The sequence below is a fragment of the Gopherus evgoodei genome, chromosome 4 (genome assembly GCF_007399415.2).
Source record: "Gopherus evgoodei ecotype Sinaloan lineage chromosome 4, rGopEvg1_v1.p, whole genome shotgun sequence".
In the NCBI taxonomy this organism is placed as follows: domain Eukaryota; kingdom Metazoa; phylum Chordata; order Testudines; family Testudinidae; genus Gopherus; species Gopherus evgoodei.
In genome coordinates, this window is record NC_044325.1 from 1,531,707 (window position 1) to 1,554,232 (window position 22,526).

Below are 22,526 nucleotides of genomic sequence, written 5' to 3' on the forward strand. Positions count from 1 at the left end.
CCTTGAATCTTTTCTTTCATGATCTTTAGCCACGACAACCCACGTTGCCAGACTGGGGTGACTTGTTTTGCATTTTATTCTACATCCTCTGTAATGAATTTCAACCAAGTGACCCAGTCAGGAAATCATTGCTAATGAACTTCCCAGGGCTGCACTTGGGATGTGTGTTTGGTATGTTAATATCTTCCCAGAAACCCTTGAGATTTGCTTTGCATATTGTGCTTTCCGAATGAGATCTCTTACCTAAAACTTTCCCCTCGCCCTAGTGCCTTCCTCTAGACTCCCCACCGACTCTTTTCCTGCCTGGGGTTTGTGGAACTCATGGCTGACATGGATTTAACTGCTAGTTCCTGAGAATCCTCACTTTCTGAAACAGGGATGCAATGAGATTATTTCCTCTTCTCTATTGCTGGGTGGCAGGTTTTCTAGATTGAGACTGGCATGAGCACTGCATTACTCAGTTCCCTTAAATGTGACACCCACCTGTTCTGTACTGTTTGATGCCACTTTATTTAAGAATGGGCTCTTCGGTCTAGCAGAGAAAGGTGTAACATGAGCCAGAGGCTGGAAGCTGAAGCTAGACAGATTCAGACTGGACATAAGTTGTACATTTTTGACTGTGAGAGTAATTAAACATTGGGACGATTTACCAGGGGACACAGTGAATTCTCCATCACTGTCAATTTTTAAATCAAGCCTGGATGTTTTTTCTGAACGTTCTGCTCTAGGAATTATTTTGGGGCAGTTCTCTGGCCTGTGCTATGTAGGAGGCCAGCCTAGTTGGTCACAATGGCCCCTGTTGGCGTTGATATCTCTGAATCTCTGATAACAGTTTGCTTAGCGTGGATGGAAAGAGGGAGACTTGTGTTCAGCAGCTGAACTGATTTTCTTTGCTTGGAAACCAGCAGGGCCATTCTGACCTTCTGTGGAGTCCTGCTTCTGGATGCTAGTTCAATGATATTAACAAGGGCAGCAGCTAGTGGTGTTGGCATATGACCCACTTATGTATGTTGGGCCAAATCCAACCCTACCATCTTGTGAGTAAGGGGCTCACAGTCCGCCTGGTAGTTTGATACGTGCAATGGGTGTTCAGGCTGATATGCCAAGTTAAAATGTGTCTGGCAAAATATAAAGGAGGTGATTTTGTTATTGAGATAACAATATTGGAATCTGAGTCTAACGTGCTTTGAAGGATCACACAGTACAAAACATATCTGTCTCTTTCTCTGCTGTTTTTTGTTCACTTAGTACAATTTTACTGTAACAATGTGGAACAATGAACATGAAATGAGAATTGTCCTTGCTTAGGAACAGAGAACTATATTTCCCTTGGACTTCCTCATGCAGATCATTGCAGAGTGTCCATAAAAGGGGAACTGACTCATCGAGGAGTGATCCTTTTGCATTACTGGCCAGCACAAAGTGGCAGAGCCAAAAAAGGTGAAATCTGATCTTCAGGGGAGGAGTTTGAGCCCACAGTCTGGGTGAATGGTCAGTGCCAGTGTGTACAGAAGATGTGTCCATGGAATAACAACTCTACACCACAGCAGGAAGCTGTATTGAATCCTGTGTGTCTGCCCATGACCTTTCCTCCCAAGCAGGAAACAACACCTCGGAAGTCAAAGCTTCCCAACTGCTCTGAAGTAGTTACCGTACATGAGGCTGCAGAATTTTGGCTCCACTCTTTGGAAAAAAAACCTCTTCCTTCCATGCTGCAAAACACACAAGGAGGGTCCAAGCCCTTAGCTCAGTGCCTGGTGAAACTTAGCAGCATGCTCTGGGGGGCGAGGGAGGGAGGGGAAGCAGAGGCTGCTTTGCAATATTGGGGACCTGGGCCACAAAGGAAAGAAATCCATATGCTACCTGGTGCCATGCTTGTACTGGGTCTGACCCTACATTGGCTGGGAACCCATCACTGACAGCACGACTCAGGGGGGCAGGACTGGGATTTTCATGGCTTGTCCTAACATCATGACCATATGCAGCACAGTGTGGTGTTGTGCTGGGTGTGCTGAGCGCACTGGGCTGTTTCTGTGCTCCTTTCAGTGTCTCGGCAGAGCAGGGAGTGAGGGGTTTGGGATGCACACGAGGGGACAAATGGAGAAGGGATGTTTTCTACACAGACAGCTGGTGCAGGCTCAGCTGAGACCTGGGAGAAGGCTCAGTTCTGGTCCTGTTTGACCGGAATAGCTTTGAACTCCCCTCCAAAGAAGCACCCAGGCCTATTTTTAGCCAGATGATGATAGTGACCGAAAGCGCCTCTCCCCTGCCTCTCAGTGAAATTCACCTAGCAGCCACTCTCTCTTGTCGGACGTTAGCCACACTTTATCCTCCTTTGACTGGCTCCTTAAATCCACAAGCCCATTGTCCCTGGTGACTGTGGGCTTGCCCAGTCTGCAGTTAGATTTCGGTTAGTGAGGAGGAGCAGCAGGCATCATTTGACAACTTTGCACTGAGATGCTTTAAAATGTCTTCTCAAGCGGTGTCCCAGGAAATTACTGTCCCTCTCGCTATTCATAGACTCATAGACTCATAGACTCTAGGACTGGAAGGGACCTCGAGAGGTCATCGAGTCCAGTCCCCTGCCCTCATGGCAGGACCAAATACTGTCTAGACCATCCCTAACAGACATTTATCTAACCTACTCTTAAATATCTCCAGCGATGGAGATTCCACAACTTCCCTAGGCAATCTATTCCAGTGTTTAACTACCCTGACAGTTAGGAACCTTTTCCTAATGTCCAACCTAAATCTCCCTTGCTGCAGTTTAAGCCCATTGCTTCTTGTTCTATCATTGGAGGCTAAGGTGAACAAGTTTTCTCCCTCCTCCTGATGACACCCTTTTAGATACCTGAAAATTGCTATCATGTCCCCTCTCAGTCTTCTCTTTTCCAAACTAAACAAACTCAATTCCTTCAGCCTTCCTTCATAGGTCATGTTCTCAAGACCTTTAATCATTCTTGTTGCTCTTCTCTGGACCCTCTCCAATTTCTCCACATCTTTCTTGAAATGCGGTGCCCAGAACTGGACACAATACTCCAGTTGAGGCCTAACCAGTGCAGAGTAAAGCGGAAGAATGACTTCTCGTGTCTTGTTTACAACACACCTGTTAATGCATCCCAGAATCACGTTTGCTTTTTTTGCACCAGTATCACACTGTTGACTCATATTAAGCTTGTGGTCTACTATGACCCCTAGATCTCTTTCTGCCATACTCCTTCCTAGACAGGCTCTTCCCATTCTGTATGTGTGAAACTGATTGTTCCTTCCTAGGTGGAGCACTTCGCATTTATCTTTATTGAACTTCATCCTGTTTACCTCAGACCATTTCTCCAATTTGTCCAGATCATTTTGAATTTTGACCCTGTCCTCCAAAGCAGTTGCAATCCCTCCCAGTTTGGTATCATCCGCAAACTTAATAAGCGTACTTTCTATGCCAACATCTAAATCGTTGATGAAGATATTGAACAGAAGGAGACACGTTAGCCTGAGGACGGGGCCAGAATTATTTATTTATTTGTTTTGATTTATTCACTCCTGCCCCAAAGAGAACGCCCTATATGTTCCATAACCCATTAAAAACACCGTTCTAAAATAACCTGCTCCGGTCACCCCGTCTTGCCCAATAATTAATGCCCAGCCTAGCAGCTGGAATCATCTCCCACCAGGGCCCTGCTGGTATCTTAGCTCAGGGATGACAAATGGGCCTTGTAGCAATCGCTGATGGTCTATAAAGCAGGATGTCTTTGGACTGGGGGAGCTATCTCCAGAGCAAAGCAATTTATTGCTAATTCATTCATTCCAGCACCGCCCGTCTGACATCTCTGTCTATGACCATGCCTCATGTGTATTATCTGAAAAGAACAGGATTGGATTAGGTGTTTTACCAGCATCCCCTGTAGGCATAGACTGAGGCAGAGAAATAATAAATTAGCTTATCTGGAATGTATTTATCCCCCTCATTTGCAGCATGGTGGCCCAATGTACCCACTGATTCTCTCTCACAGGCTGTCTCCATCTGCTGACATACCTAGCTCTTCTGTGCTCAATTTCACCTCAGTGGCATAGACTGGAGCTGCTCCGTCTTACAGGTGGATCAGGGAGATGCACCCAGCTCCCTGCTAGCCCTCCTCTCACTGTGGAGTTTGGACAAACTTGAGACTTTGTCACACAGTCTTACACTAATTACCCCACTTCAGTGATAGCCAGTTTCCCCCAAAATCACTTGCTTGCCACATAGCCCTAATGAGCCCCAGGACAAAATCAATACCTTCCCTGTTCAGAAATTGGTACCATGACGGGGTGTGAAGACGCTTGGTGGAGGTTCCCGGCCAGGAGTTGCTACAGCCACAGACTGTGGGAACTAGAAAAGCCAGGGACCAGAATGCTCAACTGCTCTGTCCAGTGGACTGCCAGGAGTTGGATTCCCAGGGAGATACCCCCACCAGGGAACCTGGAGACCCCAACGCTATATGGACTGCTTCCTCAGGAAATGTGGTAAGAAGTGGCTCACGGAGGCAGAAGGAGTGGTCTTTACCACCTAAGCAAGGTCAGTGTGTTGCGGTAGGATTCTTTGCTGATTGGGTGATGGCCACTCCTGTCACCAAGAGGTCCCTGGGCTGGGACCCAGTGGAGAGGGAGGTCCTGGGTCCCCCTACCCGGCCACCACCCACCCTTAGGTTGTGGCCCACTTTCCTGACTCTGGCTACTAGGCCGTACAGCACTGACTCCAAGGGCAGCTGTACAAATTCTGGTCACTAGGCCATGCAGCCCTGTACTTGAGGGACGCCATATTGACTCCAGCCTCTGGGCATGCTGCTCTCAGCTTAAGGACTGTGTGATTGACTGTAACCACAGTGGTGTCACTACCCCGACCCCCCCCCGAAGGAGGACGGAGTGTGCATACCACACGGCAGTACAGTTGAGTTTACTTTCTTTTATCACATTACTTTTCCATAAAAGAAAATATCATTTCTTTCAAGCCTGCTCATTCCATCTTTCCCGGGGTACAGATGGCCAAAATCAGTGCTAATTTGTCTCCAACAAGTGTTATATTTAATATGTCGCTATAGTCCCTTTAATTGCTGGAAGAATCAAAACAGCTGGCCTGCAAGAGGTTTAGATGCAGGGCATATATATCTTGCCATTGATAATAGCTTATTGCTTTGCATAGAGCAGAAATTCAAGACAATTGATGCATGTGCTGCTGAGGAAGCAGCAGGATCATCAGGTGAAGTAAAGTTGCTTGTTCAATAAAATTGAGGCCAAGAAATTCAGTTGTCAGAATCTCCGAAAGGTCAGCTGTGGCTGACAGAATAATAGTATTAATTACACTGTTCCAGATAAAACATCATCCCTGTAACCCTGGGATGATACATTTTACTGCTTTCTACCCTTAAGCATCTCTCTACTAATAAACTGCAATTTACCAGCTGAAAAAATGGTACAATATTGCATAGAATAACATTTATTTTCTGTTTGTTTATTCTGGCTTTTTGCCTGAAGGATGTTTTGTGTTTACAAACGTATCAATTTCTCTGCAAGGTTCAACTCCACTTGAGAAGTGTAATAAATGAATTATCCATAGCTTTTAAAGTGTTCTCTGCTTTCTGGGCATCCGCAGCCCCTTAGATCCACCTTTCAGTTGGACAACTTCAGATCCCCTCCTGCACCTGCAGACACGTATGCCTGGGGGTTAATTTCCTCATGGCAGTGTTCCCAGGGCCCCGTTAGCTGCTCTGAGAGTTGGACTGTAGTTAAAAAGGAGCTGTCCCACACATGGAACAGAGCTGGACATATGCCATGGCACTGTGCACATGAAAACAATTACCCACATGCTGAAGTGTTTGTAGGATTGGGCTCCCACTGAATTCAAGTAGGTCACCCTGAGTCAGAAGGATGGTGAAAGAACCCTACAGAAGGGTTGCCCCACAGAGCACAGAGCAGAGCTGTTATAATCCTTCTCTCTCGGCTTTGACATTGGCGCTGCCCCTGATCCATGTGCATAACTCACCAGTAAGAGTTACACTTATGCAGCAGTGGGAGAACAGACCCCCCATGGGTCAGTATTGCCCCTGCTGCAAGGCTGCAGATACACCATTACAAAGCACTTTGCTGAATCAATAAGTGCTGTATAAAAAAAATCTCCAGTCGGTCTGTCCTGACAACAGACATATATATTATGAGACACACAGAAAAGAAAGAAAGAGAAATGAAAAACCTAGGCATAAGGCAAAGAGGCACTGACATAGCTGGGTACAAGTAGAATAAAACACCCTAAATACTGCAATAAACAAAATGTCCCAATTAAAATGTCTCTAGGGGTCCGTGCAACACAATCACAATTGGTTTGACTCCAATAGTTAATAAGAAAGAAATAATGTAAATGCTTTTGTGTTTGCAGAAGCCTTCCTGACAACGGAAAGTGACACCAGAAAAATGATACCTTACAGTCTGTTGTCCAGGATATTCTGTGTTGCATACATGCATACAGGAAAATGGAAAAACAGGTTCAACCACAACATTGGAGGAGAATCTGGTAGAATTCTCCTCTTTCACTGGTGACCGAAGTGATCCAGTCCTAGGGAAGAGAAACTAGGGAAAGGATGAGAGGGCACATTTTACAGGATAATGACTCTGCCAGTCTAGTGCTGAGGGAGAGAAGATAACCCTACACAGTGACTACAGGGTTTATTTGAAGCAATGCTTCAAGTTCAGAGGCTAACCCAGAGGATGAGAGCAGCCGAGGGATCTGAATCTGAAATTCGGTAAATGAGAATAACAAGGTATTTCAAAGGCATCTGACCAGCAGCCTGTCCATGGTATCCTACAGTACTGTCACTGCGGTACGTCTGATCAGCCAGGTCCCCGTCTGAGCAGAGCACTTGGAAGCGAAAGCCTCGTCAGTTAGATTATCAGGGAATCCAGCTTTGCTGCAAGAGAAGTAATTACATTTTCATTTCTCTGGAGGTGCAGTAAAAGGAAATTCTGATGATGACAGTACAGCAACTATTGTAGTTAAGATTCAGATGGCGCATGCTTGTAAAACAGGATTAATTAATTTTCTGCCAGAACCATGCTGAAGTGAGCTGTCTATCTTCTAACAGGTGCTGCAGTTAAATCTGAACATTGTTTGCAATAAAATCCCCATTTGCACAGGCCATGTTCTTAAGCAATTCCCTATAGGAACATCCGCACAAATGTACATGTGACCAGCTCACGTACATGCCATCTCCAATCTGCACATGCAAATCAGGGGTTAAGCTTGCACACGGCACTGTGTGTGCAAAAGTGTGACCAAGCTTCACCATACCCGCTTGTCATAAACAGATAGTTAAGGGTTAATGTCTCTTTTACCTGTAAAGGGTTAACAAGCTCAGTGAACCTGGCTGACACCTGCCCAAAGGACCAATCGGGGGACAAGATACTTTCAAATCTTGGTGGAGGGAAGTCTTTGTTTGTGCTGTTTGTGTTGTTGTTTGTTCGCTCTTGGAGCTAAGAGGGACCAGACGTACAACCTGTCTCCGTTCTTTCTAACAGTCTCTCATGTTCAGAATAGTAAGTACTGGCTAGAAAAGGCGAATTAGGTTTATGTTTGTTTTCTTAATTTGCAAATGTGTATTTTGCTGGAAGGGTATTTTACCCCTCTTTGATGTAACTTGTATCTTAGGCTAGCGGGGAGGGAGTCCCTCTAGTCTATGTATAAGCTTAGACCCTGTAAACATTTTCCATCTTGATTTTACAGAGAGAGTTTTTATTTTTTCTTTCTTTAATTAAAAGCTTTCTTTTTAAGTAGTTGATTGATTTTTTTCCTTGTTTAAGACCCAAGGGGATTGGGTCTGAACTCACCAGGGAGTGGTGGGCGGAAGGAAGGGGGGAAGAAGATTAATTCCTCTCTGTTTTAAGATTCAAGGAGTTTGGATCACAGTGATCTCTCAGGGTACCCCAAGGAGGGGAAAGTCTGGGAGGGGGAAAAGGAGGGGGAATGGTTTATTTCTCTTTGTGTTAAGACCCAAGGGGTTTGGATCTTGGATCCCCCAGGGAAGATTTTAGGGGAACAGAAAGTGTAACAAAACACTGTATTTTTGGTTGGTGGCAGCATTATTAAATCTAAGCTAGGAAATAAGCTTAGAAGGGTACATGCAGGTCCCCACTTTCTGGATGCTAAAGTTCAAAGTGGGAATAATACCTTGACAGCACTTTTGAACATTTGGCCAGTGCTGTCAAATAACCTGGTAACCCCAGAAATAGCACCTCTGAAAGCCGTGATTCAAGGATTAAGGCAGTTAGCCATGGCGTGGCCATTTGGAAAATGTGATTTATTTCAAATAAGTACCCAGGTAAACTCCAAATAACCAAGATTCTAGGTTTAAATGTAGATTCATAGATTCCAAGTCCAGGAGGGATCACTGTGACCATGTGCATAACCCACGTCAGAGAACTGGTGTCCTAGACAATTTCCCTGGGTGAAGATTTTCTTCCTGTAGGGTCCCAAAATGTTGCTGGAGCAAAGACCCTCGGAGCCACACTGCACAGAACTGAAGATCCAGACCACCTAGTTTTCCAAGGCTTTTGGATATTCCCCCTCCACCCATCCCAAACTTTGCCAAGTCTGGATCCTTGCACATATCTGCATGTCTGTTGCAGAGTGAACTCAGGACAGCAGAGGCAAAAATGAAAAACATGGGGAGAAACACTCAGGAAACTTTTTGACAGGTCAGCAGGGATTGTTTGGGGCTTCGTTCCTGGTGTGTGTGAAGCTGTGTCTCATCAACAGCTCCCTCATTCCTTGCCACACTTCCCAGTGCTGTGCCACCATTCCTGAAAACATTCACCCAACTTCTCTAGCATAGCATAGCTCTCTGCTTGGTATGGGGCTTCCCCCAGCAAGATTGGCTGCATCATCGGCAGGGCCACTCTGAGCCAGTCCTGCCAAGAGCTACAGTGGCTGAGGGGCTGCTTTAATGTACATCTTTGGTGCAGGTTCTAAGGCCTATGGAGGCAAGACATAGTGTAGTGGCGCTGCCTGCCCATGGCACATCACCTTCCTCTCCCCACAAGCCCTCTCTGCCAAGGGATCAGAGAGCGCCATCTCTGTCAGCACAGAAGGAAGCTCGCTTCAGCCAGGGGAATCCCTTGATGGCCATTTGCAGCCAGAGCTGGGCCCCTCTGGGTACCACCAAATAAGAAATTGGGTTTAGTGACCAAGTTAGTGCAGATTGTTGCTGTTCCGGCAGCTCCGCTCCCGAGTACTGTCACAAATCTCTGAAGTACGTGCTACTAAGACAGATATTACATGAAAATAAATTAAGCTAGAAGTTGCTGAAGCTCAGTTAAAACTTGGGCAGCAGGCTATCGTCTTGAGTGTCCGCCTCTTTGGGGCTCATTAGAGCTATGTGGCAAGTGTCAGCTGTGAGAAGTTATACATTCCACGCCTTAGAGCTTGATAAAAGTTCTGAAAGTGTCATTGAAAGGGTTTTCCCCTCTATATGTTCAGGCTGCCCATTGCAACCATGAATCCACCCGCAGTCCTCCAGAATTTAAAAAAAAAAGGTTTCCAAAAGGCCCAGACCTTAGTTCCTGTGCTTAGAGCAGATTAGCTGGTGCCTTGATTACACCTGCAGAAATCCACCCCCCTCTGAAGAGAGGCGCTTGTCCTGTTTGGAGCAGAGAGAGCTCATGCGGTCGGGATGAGCATTCCTACACCGAGCGATGCAAACCAAAAAGTAACCTGCGCCTTATGCTCTGCTCCAAACAGCAGGTTCTGCCGTGTCCTACAGGAGTCAGAACACAATGGCAGGATCCCAGGAGATCCAAGGTAAATAAAAACTATTGGCTTGTTTCCACTTCCTGGCCAGGCAGAGTTCAACCTGTGGCCCCTGTTACCATAGGAACTGTAGTATCAGAGGGGGAGCCGTGTTAGTCTGGATCTGTAAAAGCAGCAAAGAATCCTGTGGCACCTTATAGACTAACAGACTTTCTGAAGCATGAGCTTTCGTGGGTGAATACCCACTTCGTCAGATGCATATCATAGGAACTCAGCGTCTCCTAATCTTTAACACTCTGACTGGCACAACCTCTGGGAGGCCGGGTAGGGATCTTATCCCCAGGCTACAGGGTCACACAGGAAGCATATGGTTGAGCAGGGAGTGGAGCCCCCGCTCACATCCTGAGCAGCCAGCCATCATCCCTCTCAGACTAAAACCAGCCCCTTCAAACCATCGTTCCATGCTATCGAGGATGCACTGATGTCTACAACATGGTGTTCCAAGCGGCGCATTCCTGAGCACCGGGCCTCCCCTTATGCTTCTCAGGAGCAGCACGTCGGATAGATTCAGACCCCTCCTTTCCACATTGGCTTGCAACTCTGTGAGTTTTGCAGAAATGGTAATTGCAAAGCTCTGCCACCTGGGCTTGGTCAGGTCAGGGACAGCTGAGTCTAAAAGTCTCTTCCCAGAGGCACTGGGGGTTTCCCTTTGACGTCAGTGGGGGCAGAGGCAAGCCAGCCCTAGGTGCTTTTCAACATTCCTGCCCTGCTGTTTAATTGTTATCCCATTCTCCTTGCCCACATCCAGCCAGACAGTCTGGTGTTTCCTGCCTGGCATCTAGGCCGTAGCTCTCGGGGCAAGTCTTTTTAAGTATGGCCAACATTCTTTGTTCCTAGATGTAGACAGGTACATTTAGCCACATTAAAACATGTTTTCTTTGCTTGCACCCAGCTTATCAAGTGATCCAGATTGCTCTGTGTCCGTGAACTGTCTTCTTCATTACCTACCCCTCCTCCAAGTTTTGTGTCATCTGCAATCTTTATCAGTCATTATTTTGTTTTCTTTTAGGTCATTAACAAAAATGTTCTATCACGTAGCAATCAATCCCTGTGGGATCCTGCTAGAGATCCACTCATCTTGTGATGAGCATCAGCAGCTTTGGGTCTGTGCACATGCATAATTTGCTGGATGGCTTTGTTACCAAGATCATGGTGCTTCTAGTGGACACCTTGTGTCTTGGCTTTTCCTTTGTGGTGAGCAGACAAGGTCCACTTGGGGGTCTATTTCCAGCTGAAGCTTTGAAAGCAGCCCCATATGCTGGTTAAATTGTTTCAGTTGTCCATGGGCTACCTCTTTTGATTTGTGTTTCTGACACTCCACTCTGATCACATCCATGGCATATATGGCTGTATTCCCTAGGAAAGATCTCTGGTGCTTACTACCCATCACCAAAACTTCAGTTGGTACGGTCCATTATTTTCTGTGTTACTTACTGGGAGGTCACATTTTCCTCTAGGCTGCATTGTGTTCTCATTGTACATGATTAGATTGCGACTGCTGTTTGCAATGGATGTGCTCAAGTCCTGTTCACTCTGAGGAATTGCATGACAGGAGGTGCTGCTATCCATCTGAAATTGCAAAGGAGGTTTTCCTGTTAACCTTGTTGCATGCATGGATGTCCCTCATTGCTCTCCTCTACCAATTGCCTGAACATGAGATACTCTTGGACTCAAGGAGAGCTTCATAGAAATGTAGGGCCTGAAGGGACTCGAGAAGTCATCCAGTCCAGACGCCAACCATCATGATGTCACTGCCACTGTCTGATGTGCACTTCCCCTCATGTAGAAGCCTAACAAACCTTTCTGAGACCTTCCTCTGCTCCTGCATACAGAGCTAACATGGTTCATCCTGCCACATTCATAGATTCATAGATTCAAGGACTGGAAGGGACTTCAAGAGGTCATCAGGTCCAGCCCCTGCCCTCATGGTTGGACCAAATACTGTCTAGACCATCCCTGATAGACATTTATGTAACCTGCTCTTAAATATCTCCAGAGATGGAGACTCCACAACCTCCCTAGGCAATTTATTCCAGTGTTTAACCACCCTGACAGTTAGGAACTTTTTCCTAATGTCCAACCTAAATCTCCCTTGCTGCAGTTTAAGCCCATTGCTGCTTCTTCTATCATTAGAGGCTAAGGTGAACAAGTTTTCTCCCTCCTCCTGATGACACCCTTTTAGATATCTGAAAACTGCTATCATGTCCCCTCTCAGTCTTCTCTTTTCCAAACTAAACAAACCCAATTCTTTTAGCCTTCCTTCATAGGTCATGTTCTCAAGACCTTTAATCATTCTTGTTGCTCGTCTCTGCACCCTCTCCAATTTCTCCATCTTTCTTGAAATGCGGTGCCCAGAACTGGACACAATACTCCAGTTGAGGCCTAACTAGAGCAGAGTAGAGCGGAAGAATGACTTTTCGTGTCTTGCTCACAACACATCTGTTAATGCATCCTAGAATCATGTTTGCTTTTTTTGCAACAGCATCACACTGTTGACTCATATTTAGTTTGTGGTCCACTATAACCCCTAGATCCCTTTCTGCCATACTCCTTCCTAGACAGTCTCTTCACATTCTGTATATGTGAAACTGATCGTTCCTTCCTAAGTGGAGCACTTTGCATTTGTCTTTATTAAACTTCATCCGGTTTACCTCAGACCATTTCTCCAATTTGTCCAGATTATTTTAAATTATGACCCTGTCCTCCAAAGCAGTTGCAATCCCTCCCAATGTGGTATCATCTGCAAACTTAATAAGCGTACTTTCTATGCCAAAATCTAAGTCATTGATGAAGATATTGAAGAGAGCCGGTGCCAAAACAGACCCCTGCGGAACCCCACTGGTTATACCTTTCCAGCAGGATTGGGAACCATTAATAACTACTCCCTGAGTATGGTTATCCAGCCAGCTATGCACCCACCTTATAGTAGCCCCATCTAAATTGTATTTGCCTAGTTTATCGATAAGAATATCATGCAAGACAGTATCAAATGCCTTACTAAAGCCTAGGTATACCACATCCACTGCTTCTCCCTTATCCACAAGATTCATTATCCTATCAAAGAAAGCTATTCCTTACAATACTGCCTGTGAAGTTTCCTTCCCCACGCTGAACTTTAGGGTACAGATGTGGGGACCTGCATGGACACTTCTAAGCTTAATTACCAGCTTAGAACTGGTATCGCTGCCACCATCCCTCAAACACTACTTTTTTCCCTGGGTAGTTTTGAGGGACTTCACCAGTTCCCTGGTGAACACAGATCCAAACCCCTTGGATCTTAAAACAAGGAGAAATTAACCATCCCCTCTCCTTTCCTCCACCAATCCCTGGTGAGACCAGATCCAATCCCCTTGGATCTAAAAATAAGGAAAAATCAATCAGGTATTAAGAAAAAAGCTTTTAGTTAAAGAAAAGGAAGGTAAAAGAAAACCCTCTGGGAGAGATTAGCATACCAGCTACTCTCACAGACAACAGATTCAAAACACAGAGGATGTTCCCCTGGGCACAAATTTAGTTATACAAAAAAATACCCAAATACTCAATTTGATTCTATCTTTAATTGCATAAGACAGGTTACAAAGAAATAAACATAAACCTATTTATTCCTTTCTAAAACTTACTACTCTGATCAGAGGCTAGTTCCTTGATCTTTTTCACTCCGGCTGAAACTGAAACTCTCACAAAAGAAAATGTCCCTCCTTCCTTTTGAAACATCTTGTTCCCCCATTGGTTCCTCTGGTCAGGTGTTAGCTAGGCTAGGTGAACTTTTTAACCTTTTATAGGTAAAAGAGGCATTAACTCTTAACCATTTGGCTTGCGCTGCCAGGTCCTGCACTGCAGAGAATTCTCTGCCCCACGTCTCATTAGCAAAGCTGGAAGCTGAGGGCAGGTCACGGTGAACAAGCTGAGCTTTGTTGACACAGCTGGGTATAGCTCTGTCAAGGTGGCTGCATTGCTTCCAACCCAACCCTTCACATCCCTGTTTTCCTGCTGTCTCACCAGTAACAGTCCCTCCAGGGAAAATGGACCCTCTCACTGCAGCCCATCTGATCATGATACAGGCATGCGAGGACCAAGGGTTGAGGGACAAAAGGGCTCTGTGTTTAACCAAAGGCAGCAGTTCAAGCCCTCGGGCTGTTCTTTGTCACTGCAGGGCCTTATTCCTCCAAGTGTCCTGCTCCCCATCTCCTTCCTCACTTGCTTCCTACCTGTTGTGTTCGTAACTCACCCATTGCCTTTCATTTGGGGACTTGTCCTTTCCTATGAGTGTATCCATCACCTACCCCCTGCAGCTCTGATCCTGTCTGGGGCCTTTGGAAACTCTCACAGCAATCCTGCCAAGTACAGGCCAGCAAGCAGAACTTCAGTACCAGGAAAACGGGCTGAAACCATAGTACAGAACAGAATTAGCAGACACAGAGAGGAACAGGATTTGTTGGGGAAGAGCCAAAAGGGAAATCATGCCTCCTCAATCTATTAGAATTCTTTGAGGGTGTTAACAAGCATGTGGACAAGGGGGATCCAGTGGATACAGTGTGCCTGGATTTTCAGAAAGTCTTTGACAAGGTCCCTCACCACAGGCTCTTACGCAAAGTAAGCTGTCACGGGCTAAGAACGAAGGTCCTCTCAGGGATCCGTAACTAGTTAAAAGATAGGAAACAAAGGGTAGGAATAAATGGTCAGTTTTCAGAAGGGGAGAGGTAAATAGCAGGGTCCCCCAAGGATCTGTACAGGGACCAATGCTGGGAAACATATTCATAAATGATCTGGAAAAAGGGATATTCACTGAGGTGGCAAAGTTTGCAGATAGTACAATATTACTCAAGATAGTTAAGTCCAAGCCTAAATGAAAGAGCTACAAAAGGATTTCACAAAATTGGGTGATTGGCCAACAAAATGACAGATGAAATTCAATGCTGAGAAATGCAAAGTAATGCAGATTGAAAAACATAATCTCAACTATACATACAAAATGATGGGGTCTAAATTAGCTGTTACCACTCAAGAAAGAGACCCTGGAGTCATTGTGGATAGTTCTCTGAAATCATCCACTCAGTGTGCAGCGGCAGTCAAAAAAGCAAACAGAATGTTGGGAATTAAGAAAGGGATAGATAAAAGGACAGAAATATCATGATGCACTATATAAATCCATGATACACTCACATACCATCTCATCCCATCTCAAAAAAATATGTATTAGAATGGAAAAAGTACATAGAAGGACAACAGAAATGATTAAGGGAATGGAACAGCTGCCCTATGAAGAGAGATTAAAACAAAAAAGATTTTTCAACTTGGAAAAGAGACGATGGGAGGTGGGGGCAGAATATAATAGAGGTCTAAAAAATGGTGACTGGTGTGGAAAAAGTGAATGAGGAAGTGTTATTTCCTCCTTCACTTAACACAAGAACCAAGAGTCACTCAATAAAATTAATGGGCAGCAGATTTAAAACAAACATAAGGAAGTCCTTCTTCACACAAAGCACAGTCAACCTGTGGAACTTCTTGCCAGGGGATGTCATGAAGGCCAAAACTATAACAAGCTTCAAAAAAGAACTAGGTAAGTTTGTGGAGGATCAGTCCCTTTAATCCCGACCCACACTTTTCCGAAGGCCAAATTTATTTCTTCTTTTCAAAGACAACCCCAGAGGAGAAAATGCAGGTTCTAACAGGGCGGTGATGGGGGGAATGTGAAATAAAACTTTTAAAATGTGCACAGACTCTTTAGAAATCCTGCTGCCACTTGCCTTCCCAAAGACAATTAGAGGGGACAAAATCACTGGCTTTCCAAGGGTATCCCATTGCAGGTGCCTGACCGCTGCTGCCCCATTCAGAACTGACTTCTCTGGTACATGTACTCAGTGGAGGGCTGCAGCTGCTGGTACGGTCAGAGCAGATGGGGCTGCATGCTAGAGAGAAGATGAAGGTGCCGTGAGACTCCCTGCCTGCTGTCTGGGTTAATTCGATGTTCAGCCAGTTGCAGCAGAACTCAGGTGTGCAGTGCAGCCTCTGACAAGCGGTTTATACACAGTGACCTGTCTGAGTTATTTTTGGTCCTATTTAAGGATGAGGAGAGCTGAGGATATCACTGGAAACTTGTGATACAAATTCTCTCTCTCTCTCTCTGCAGCTATGTGGAAATTAAAAGGACACCTTCTCAAGTTATTGCCTTTGCTTATCTACCCGCCAGTAGCAGGAACTCACATTTCCCCAGTGGGGCAGGAACTGCCACTGGCCTGAGATCAATGTGTGGTGACACAGGTTCTTGTCAGGCTGCATCCTGAGAGCGGGGTCGGCTATGCGGTTGATGGCCTAGACACTGCTGCTGAGGTGAGATGTAATGCAGAGACAACTGCAGCCCACTGAGCTTTCGAATTTTAAAGTTAGGTGACTCTCTCCTTTGGGCTTGCTGTAAACTGGGACCTCTGTTCTCATCAGCACCTCAGTTGCCCATCCTGCCATCTGAAAATTGCATCTGGCTACATATAATTTGCAGTTTCACCTCCAGGTTAAAGGGAAAAATAGCCAAATCTCCAAGCATGGCCTCTGCAGACCTCCACAGGTGGGGCACTGGAAAAACACGCCCCAAACATACACGCTCATAGGCTGTATTCTTTGACCCATCTGGAAGAGTGAAGTCCACTGGGATCCTAGAAGCTGACCAGTTTGGCAGGGAACATTCAGACCCAGCTCACAAACCTACCTCTGACTCAGTGACTCTGGGTTCCTTCCTTGCTGTGCTTGTTGCTCTCAGGGCCTTTCCCTCCTCAGGCTGAATGTAGGATCAGTGCAGGATAAGTAGTGTTGGTCCTGTTCTTTTTCTGCTTTGTAGGTTTTTCTAAGGCGCACATCCCCTGGGTATCTGAGTACCCCAGAACTCAGAACCTGTGCACATTCATCTACATTTTCTGTCTCTCTCTCTTTTCCCTCCTGTCAACAGGAACTCTGCTTGCTTGGTAGGGGGTATGTCTGTTTGTTGTATTAGTTTTTTTACCTCCATTTTTAACTACGTGCTAGGTTTGCCTTCAGAAGCACAGATATATCTGGCCCTGCAAACATCTACTGTTCTTTTGCAAGGTCAAATCTAATTTCCACAATAAGCTTGTCTTTACTTCTGACATATAAATAATTCAGTCTCTAAATAGGCCATTAATGGTTCAAAGTAATTGTCTTGGCTTCATTACCCAAGTCTATAACATAAAGGTCAAGTGTCTCAGCTGGCAATGGGTTCCTTCTTAAGAAAATATGCCTTTCCCAAGCCACACGCTGTGTGTGTGTCACAGTATTGGTGGAATGATTTGTCTAGTATCAGAGGGGTAGCTGTGTTAGTCTGGATCTGTAAAAGCAGCAAAGAGTGCTGTGGCACCTTATAGACTAACAGACGTATTGGAGCATGAGCTTTCGTGGGTGAATACCCACTTCATCAGATGCAACAACATGATTTGTCTAGCATATGTAGGCCTCATCATGCACCCCTGGGATGTAGTGTCGCTCAGGGCTGCTCGACTCCACTGCACAGAAACAGGAATAATCATGCAACAGCAGTATTAGCAGGTGCAGAATTTTCTGATGGAACATAAGAACACAAGAACGGCCGTACCGGGTCAGACCAAAAGTCCATCTAGCCCAGTATCTGTCTACTGACAGTGGCCAATGCCAGGTGCCCCAGAGGGAGTGAACCCAACAGGCAATGATCAAATGATCTCTCTTCTGCCTTCCATCTCCATCCTCTGATGAACAGAGGCTAGGAACACCATTCTTTACCCTTCCTGGCTAATAACCATTTATGGATTTAGCCACCATGACTTTATCCAGTTCCCTTTTAAACATTGTTATAGTCCCAGCCTTCACAGCCTCCTCAGGTAAGGAGTTCCACAGGCTGACTGTGTGCTCTGTGAAGAAGAACTTCCTTTTATTTGTTTTAAACCTGCTACCTATTAATTTCATTTGGTGACCCATAGTTCTTGTATTATGGGAATAAGTAAATAATTTTTCCTTATCCACTTTCTCCACATCACTCATGATTGTATAGACCTCTCTCATATCCCCCCTTAGTCTCCTCTTTTCCAAGCTGAAAAGGCCTAGCCTCTTTAATCTCTCCTCATAGGGACCCTCTCCAAACCCCTAATCATTTTAGTTGCCCTTTTCTAGTGCTAGAATATCTTTTGTGAGGTTAGGAGACCACATCTGTACACGTATTTGAGATGTGGACGTACCATGGATTTATACAGGGGCAATAATATATTCCCCATCTTATTCTCTATCCCCTTTTTAATGATTCCTAACATCCTGTTTGCTTTTTTGACCGCCTCTGCACACTGCGTGGACATCTTCAGAGAACTATCCAAGATGACGCCAAGATCTTTTTCCTGACTCATTGTAGCTAAATTAGCCCCCATCATATTGTATGTATAGTTGGAGTTATTTTTTCCAATGTGCATTACTTTACATTTATCCACATGAAATTTCATTTGCCATTTTGTTGCCAAATCACTTAGTTTTGTGAGATCTTTTTGAAGTTCTTCACAATCTGCTTTGGTCTTAACTATCTTGAGTAGTTTAGTTCATCTGCAAACTTTGTCACCTCACTGTTTACTCCTTTCTCCAGATCATTTATGAATAAATTGAATAGGATTGGTCCTAGGACTGACCCTTGATGAATACCACTAGTTACCTCTCTCCATTCTGAGAATTTACCATTAATTCCTACCCTTTGTTCCCTATCTTTTAACCAGTTGTCAGTCCATGAAAGAACCTTCTCTTTTATCCCATGACAGCTTAATTTACGTAAGAGCCTTTAGTGAGGGACCTTGTCAAAGGGTTTCTAGAAATCTAAGTACATTATGTCCACTGGATCCCCCTTGTCCACATGTTTGTTGACCCCTTCAAAGAACTCTAATAGATTAGTAAGACACAATTTCCCTTTACAGAAACCAGAAATAACTGTCAAACCCTTAAGGATGACCCAAGCCTCTCTCACTGCCTACTTCTGCAAAGGTACCATGATGCAGACTTTAATTATTCTTCTCAAATGCTAAAAAAAAAAAGCCCGATATAGTGTATTAGCTGGGAAGGTGTGGAACAGTATTGAAATATTGAAGCCAACGTCATAAGTCACATGCACGGGGGATGGGGAGGGCAGCATCGGGTGGTGTATGTAACCTAACTTTGACATTTTCTGCCTTCTGAGTGCTTAACTGGGCATCCTTAACATTTGCTTAACACTACAGTTTTGGAGAGAATGTATTTGAATTTTGGAGGAGTTAATTGTTTTCATGCTTTTGCTCCTATCTCTCTCCTTGACCAAAGAAAAAATTAAACTTAATTAGGCTTGTACAGGGAGGTTAGTTGGACACCACTACCTAAAAGATCTTTTCCATCTCTATTGTCTATGATTTAATGAACTTCACACGTGACTGTCTTTTAAATGTGTGCATTACAAGGAACCCCAGTACAATGCCTTTTTCTCCTTGGCAGAACATCAGCAAATGAAGGTTTTACATACTGGCAAATGGTTCCTGTATTTTGGACATTTCAGATTGTCAGCTAACAATTAAAAATCTTTCATTTGATTAGTGAAGCTTGTTTGCTGTGTGAGGTTTAATTTTAATGGGACTGTGCTCTGCATCACTCCGCTTTGAAGAGATGCTGGTGTCAGTTCTGTCTCAGCATCCACGTTGAGTCAACTTCACCCTTCAAGGGATCATAGAATTTGAAATGAATGAACAGAGCTTTGATTTATACAAAATATTCAAACTTGTTAGTAGGTGCATTTACTTATCTATACTTGTCCAGCATTGGTTAGAAAGGAAATGTCTTTTGAAAACTGCAATAGCAGGTCAATCTGTACAACTCTAGCTCCTATCCCTCCAATTTTGAGATTAGTGTTTGTATTCCAGCAGCACAAGCCTGGGATTTGTTGATATGTTTATCTAATTCTGTGCACAGCTGTCTGAATACACAGATGTGCTCTCTCCCCAAGTATTAGATGTACACAGGTGGCATGATGAGGTTAGAAAATTTAGCCCATAATGTTCAGCTGAAATCCCAACACAGCCTAACGACCATGATGAATTATTCAGAAGGAGAGAGATGGAGGGCTACACAACATCTTGTCACCTCTTAATGCAACACAGGGAGGCAGAAGACTCCTGGAGTTTTCCATGGTTGCTAATTGAAACCTAGAGGATTTCAAAGAGAGAAATATTGCCGGGCACAGAAAAGATAAAAGGGGGACCCAAATGAAGTTCCCCAGAATGGAGTAAAAACTCTTTATAATGGAAATTTAAATAACAAGAGTGTCTATAAATAACTTTTGTGCTGACTATTCATAAGGTGAAAGAATATATGCTAATTGATTGCCACTTTCAACTGAAAACATCGACACTAGTTGCAAATGTTACCTGCTTTGAAAGGATCAGGGGAGAGAAATATGCTCAGTCCCCAAAGGAAAAAAGATCTGTAGTGCTGGCATCTTCTTATTCAGAGTCCTCAGCCAGACTTTCCATCTCATTGTTACCAAAAGCTGCAATCAGCAAGGGGATTAATCTGTTGTTTGTTTGTTTGTTTGTTTTTATGTAGAGTAAAAGGTGGCATTAAATGTGATTTGATTTTCATCCATCTATAGGGAAGATAATGTTTAAAATAGAAGTAATTTCTTTCAGGATGTGGGTGTGTGGAAGATGTGTAGCAAAAACCCTGGGAGACCTGTGCTGATTTTACAGTAATTACGGCACATAATCCATTCTGTAAATGTTCACAATTGTAAAGAGTGGGTCGTGGGTATTTTTCTCAAGAAAATGTCTATTGTCTCGAAAGGAATGTAGGTTTTTTCCTCCCAAGATCAGTGTTTTTTTCCTCCCAAGGGGGATCCAGTGGACATAATGTATTTAGATTTCTAGAAAGCCTTTGACAAGGTCCCTCACCAACGGCTCTTACGTAAATTAAGCTGTCATGGGATAAAAGGGAAGGTTCTTTCATGGATGGAAGAAAAAACTGCAGGGAACATACCCTTAAATTATGCATACCCTTAAATCACATGCATCCAACTAAGTGGGTATTCACCCACGAATGTTCATACTCCAAAACATCTGTTAGTCTATAAGGTGCCATAGGATTCTTTGTTGCATTTACAGATCCAGACTAACACAGCTACCCCTCTGATACTTAAATGATGGTTCACAACAAACCTTGAGACTTAAGAACTTTTCTTCTCTGGATTGCTCTCAAGTATTTTATTCCCTTGAGATCAGGCAGCAATTTCCCTCTCTCTTTAATAAGTTATATGTATTAACCTCTTCATTTCCCTCAGTTCAGTACTTAGAATTTTGAAATCTATAAAACTATCCGTGCTGGAGGCCTGGCTCTGTAGAACTGCTGTCTCTGTGTTGTACATGCTAGACAGCCAAACTCTGTGTGCACGCATTTCACGGGACAAGGAGAAGCGTGATCATTTGCTGCTTACCGTAACTGTTCCCAGTGATTTTCAAATATAGCTAACAAAAAATTCATATCCATTGCTCTTTAGCAATTGAACAAAATATAACACAGAAGTCTAAAGTGGGATTTTGAGCTGCCAGGTGTGAGCTCTTTCCACTTATTTTGAATTCTTAAAATAAAAGAAAACAAGAACTCAAGTCTCATTTCAGAATCTTAAATGCAAATTAATTCAGTACGTGTTCAGTTTAAGGAAATATGAATTAGGGCCAATGTAAAGTTGCTTTTGAGATCCACTATAAAATGAAGGTGATAGTGATATTTCACTTGCAACATTATTATGGGGATTTCTGGAATAAATTCCTTTTAAATACACAATAATGGAAGACACTGTACATCAAGCTATTATTGAGTAAACTGTGGTATATGTATATGGAGCTGTCCAGTGACGTAAATAGAATGTAAGAGCGGCCATACTGGGTCAGACCAATGGCCCATCTAGCCCAGTATCCTGTCTTCTGACAGTGGACAGTGCCAGGTGCCCCAGAGGGAGTGAACGGACCAAGGAATCATCAAGGAATCCATCCCCTGTCACCCATTCCCAGCTTCTGGCAAACAGAGGCTACGGACCATCCCTGTCCATCCTGGCAAGGAGCCACTAGATAAATATTCATCAAACATTCTATAGCTTTCTTTGTACTGCATGTAAATTGCTGTTGTTAAATATAATTTATTGGTTCTTTGCTGTAAATTCTCTCATCCCCTTCCCCATGCTATAGTCTCTGCTTGTTTTAGCCATCTTTCCAAATGCAGCTCCTCTGATAATTTAGTGTACAATGGCCTCCTTTGATATACTTCTTCCCTTCAGACTCTGGCACCTAAGGAAAAGGAATTAAACAGTACGTTTGCTTTCTGCAGTCAGTCTGAACCGGGATGCCTTGTATTTTTCAGCCCTCATTACATGAATGCCCAGCTGAAAAGATAAACAATCTATCGACTAGGCAAAGTAAACACTTGGAAGTGCTCCAGACAACATCAGGGAGATGGTTGTGTTCTAAGATGTGTTGTTTACAATGTTTTCCTCCTTATTTCCTGCCCTTTGCAGCACCTGCCACCCTGCTTTCTCCTTTGAGAACAAAAAACATTCCTTCCCTGACCCTGACCCTGACCCTGACAGTGCTGCTAACCTTCCCCATCTTAGTAACCTGCTTGAGAAAGTAGCTTTCACCTTTCCCACATCGATATCCCAGCCCCATTTGTATAG